The following is a 4,553-nucleotide window of genomic DNA, read 5'->3' on the forward strand; positions in this document are numbered from 1 at the left end:
TTCACTCAGCATAATGTCCTCCAAGTTTATCCATGTTATGCAGTGTTTTGCAGATTCTACATTATTCATTAGTGTTGCATAGTATTTCATTGTGGGTAGGTACCATAGTTTGGTTATCCATTCTTCTGTTGATGAGCACCTAGGTTATTTCCATCTTTTTCTTATTGTAAATAGTTCTGTGATGAACATGGGTGTGCATATCTGTTCTGGTCCTGGCTCTCACTTTTTTAGGATATAACCTAGTAATGGGATTGCTGGATTAGATTCTAAATTTTTAAGGAATTGCCATACTGCTTTCCACAGGAATTGTATCATTTTACAGTCCCACCAGCAGTATATGAGAGTCCCAATCTCTCTACATCCTCACCAGCAATTGTTATTTTCTGTCTTGTTGAATTTTGCTATTAGTGCAAGGGTCAGATGATATCTAATTGTTGTTTTGATTTGCATCTCTAAGGAGCTCAGGTGGTGTAGTGCCTTAGGCATTTGACTGCTAACTTGAAGGCTGGCAGTTCAAACTCATCAGCCACTTCTCAGAAGGATGATTGGGCAACCTACTTTCACAGCGATACTGCCTCAGAAGTCCAAGGAGGGGTCGCTATGAGTCGGATCCAACTCCATGGCAATGAATATGGCTAATGATCGTGAACATTTTTTCATGTGCTTGTTGGCTGCCTGAATAACCTCTTTGGTGAAGTGTCTGTTCATGTCTTAGGCCCATTTTTAAATTGGATTGTTTGTCTTTTTGTTGTTGAGGTGTTGGAGTTTTCTTAAATTTTAGAGATAAGTCCCTGGTCAAATATGTCATTGTTGAATAATTTTTCCCAATCTGTAGGTTCTCTTTTTACTCTTTTGGAGAAGTCTTTTGAAGCACATAAAAATTTAATTTTTAGAAGGTCCCATTCATCGATTTATCTTTTGCTGTTTGTGCATTTTGCTTCACAGTCTATTTATGCCATAAACTAGGGCCTCTAAATTTGCCCCTAGTTTGTCCTGGAGGAACGTTATAGTTTTAGGTTTCACATTTAAGTCTTTGATCCATCTAGAGTTAGATTTTGTGTGTGGTGTGACACACAGATCTTGTTTCATTTTTCTGCAAATGGACATCCAGTTTTGCCAGCACCGTTTATTAAAGAGACTATCTCTTCCCCATTTAAGGAGCTGTGGTGGCACAGTGCCTAAGGCACTTGACTGCTTACCAGAAGGCTGGTGGTTCAAACCCACCAGCCACTCCTCGAAGGAAGATGGGGCAATCTACTTCTTTAGTGATACTGCCTCAGAAACCCAAGGAAGGGTCACTATGAGTTGGGTCCGACTTGACAACACATAACAACAATTTCCTCATTTAATGGATTTAAGCCCTTTGTTAAAATCAGCTGACCATAGGTCTATGGATCTATTTCTGGGTTCTCAATTCTATTTTACTGGTCTGTGTGTCTGTCTTTGTACCCATACCAGGCTGTTTTGACTACTGTGGCTGTATAGTAGGTTTAGAGACCCAGGACTGTGAGACCTTCTACTTTGTTCTTCTTCTTCAATAGTGCTTTGCTTACCCAAGATGGTTTCTTTTCCAAATAAAATTAGTGATTGGTTTTTCCATATCTTTAAATGTTGATGTGAATCTGGATTGGGGCTGCATTAAATGTATAGATCTCTTTAGGAAGAATTAACATTTTCACAGCATTCAATCTTCCTATCTATGAGCATGATATGTTCTTCCATTTATGTACATCTCTTATGGTTTCTTGAAGTAGTGTTTTATAGTTTTCTTTGTACAGGTCTTTTGTGTCTCTGATAAGATTTATTCCTAAGTATTTTATTTTTTTGGTAGCCATTATAAATGGTATTGATTTCCTTATTTCTTTCTCAGCAATCTCTTTGATGGTATAGAGAAATCCAACTGATTTTTGGATGTTGATCTTATATCCTGCAACAATGCTAAATCTCTCAATTAGTTCCAGTAGATTTTTGACTGAGTCTCTTGAGTTTTCTAGATATAGTATCATATCATCAGCAAATAGGGATAGTTTGACTTCTTCCTTACCAAATTGGATGTCTTTGATTTCCCTTTCTTGCCTTATTGCCCAGGCTAGGACTTCCAATACAATGTTGAATAGAAGTGGTGATAGAGGGCATCCTTGTAGGGTTCCTGTTGGCAAGGAGAATGGTTTCAGTCTCTCTCCACTGAGAATAATGTTGGCTGTTGGTTTTGCGTACATGTACTTTATTATGTTGAGGAATTTCCCTATTCAAAAACAAAATAGAAATAGAAATATTTCCCTATTTCTCTTCTTATTCTGTGCAGACTTTTTATCAGGAATGGATGTTGGATTTTATCAAATGTTTTTTCTACATCAATTGATATGATCATGTTTTCCTTTTATTTATGTGGTGGATGACGTTGATTGTTTTCTAATGTTAAACCATCTTTGCATACCTGGTATGAACTCCCTGCCCTTGGTCATAATGTATATGTGTGTGTGTGTGTGTGTGTGTGTGTTGTTGGAGTCTATTGGCTAGGATTTTGTTGAAGATTTTTGCATCTGTATTCATGAGGGATATCGGTCTGTAGTTTTCCTTTTTAGTGATGATGAATTTGGGAGGATTCCATCCTTTGCTATGTTCTGGAATAGTTTGAGTAGGATTGGTGTCAATTCTTCTCTGAATGTTTGGTAGAATTCCCCAGTGAAATCATCTGGGCCAGGGCTTTTTTTTGTTAGTAATTTTTCTTTTTTTTAATTTTTTTATGACTTGTTCAATTTCTTCTTCTTTTTTTTTTTTTATTTTAATGACTTGTTCAATTTCTTCTTTTGTTATGGGTCTAGTCAACTTTTCCACCTCAGTCTGTGTTAGTTTAAGTAAGTAGTATGTTTCTAGAAATCTGTTCATTTATTCCAGATTTTCAAATTTGTTGGAGTATAGTTCTTCGCCCCATCCCATTGTTGTTGCATTGTATCCGACCCATGGTGACCAGCCCTTGGATTTCCGAGGCGGTATCACTACAGAAGTAGATTGCCCAATCTTCCTTCCAAGGAGTGGCTGCTGGGTTTGAACAGCCAGCCTTCTGGTTAGCAGTCAAATGCCTCAGGCACTGCGCTACAAGAGGTCCTATAGTTCTTCATAGTATCCAAATATTATCCTTTTAATTTCTGTTGGTTGTGTTTTGATGTCAACCAATTCATTTCTTATTCATGTTATTTGTTCTCTCCCTCTTTTCCTTTGTTAAATTTGCAAGTGGTTTGTCAATTTTGTTGTTGTTGTTGTTGTTGTTATGTGCCATCGAGTCGGCCCTGACTCATAGCGACCCCTCCTTGGGTTTCTGAGGTAGTATCACTATGGAAGTAGGATTGCCCAACCTTCCTTCCGAGGAGTGGCTGGTAGGTTTGAACCGCCAGCCATCTGGTTAGCAGGCAAGTGTCTTAGCCACTATGCATTTATTAATCTTTTCAAAAACCAACTTCTAGTCTTGGATTTTTTCTATTGTCTTTCTATTTTCTGTTTTATTTATTTCTGCTCAAATATTATTTCTTGTCTTCTGTAGGCTTTCTTTGCTACTCTTTTTTTAATTGTTGAAGGTGTTGGGTTAAGGTGTTAATTTTACTCTGTTTTCTTTTTTGATGTGTACATTTATTGCTATAAATTGGCCTCTGATCACTGCTTTTGCTGTGTCCCAAAGATTTTGGTATGTTGTGTTTCCATTCTCATTTGATTCAAGGAAATTTTTTTTCCTTGGAGCATCTCAGCTGCACCTCTTCCAGGACAGATCTGTTAGTGTTTTGACAGTCCATGGTACCTTCAGCATTCTTTGCCAACACCAAACTAAAAGCATCACCTCTTCTTCCATCTTCCTTATTCATTGTCCAGCTCCCACATGCATATGAGGTGACTGAAAATATCATGGCTTGTGTCAGGCACACCGTAGTCCTCAAGGAGACATCCTTGCTCCTCAGCACTTGAAAGAGTTCTTTCGCAGCCAACCTGCCCAGTGACACACATTGTCTAATGTCCTGACTACTGCTTCCATTGGCATCAATTGTAGAACCAAGTAATGTGAATTCTTTGACAACCTCAATCTTTTCTCCATTTATCACGATACTGCTTATTGGCCCAGTTGCGAGGATTTTTGCTTTCTTTATCTTGAGACGCAATCCATACTGCAGACCGTATTCTTCAATCTTCATCAGTAAGTGCCTCAAGTCATGCTCACTTTCAGCAAGCAAAGTTGTATCATCTGCATATCTCAGGTTGTTAATGATTCCTCCTCCAATCCTGATGCCACATTTTCTTCATATAGTCCAGCTTCTCAGATTATTTGCTCAGCATATAGATTGAATAAGTATGGGGAAAGTATGTTACCCTGACGTACTCCCTTCTTGGTTTTAAACCATGTAGTGTCCCCTTGTTCTGTTCAAAAGACAGCCTCCTTGTCAATGTCCAGGTTCCTCATGAGTACAATCAAGTGTTTGGGAATTCCCATTCTTCTCAATGTTATCCATAATTTGTCATGATCCACACAACCAAATGTCTTTGCATAGTCAATAAAACACAAGTAA

Source organism: Orycteropus afer, unplaced genomic scaffold, assembly GCF_000298275.1.
Source record: "Orycteropus afer afer isolate SDZICR_OR568_19922 unplaced genomic scaffold, OryAfe1.0 scaffold00093, whole genome shotgun sequence".
In the NCBI taxonomy this organism is placed as follows: domain Eukaryota; kingdom Metazoa; phylum Chordata; class Mammalia; order Tubulidentata; family Orycteropodidae; genus Orycteropus; species Orycteropus afer.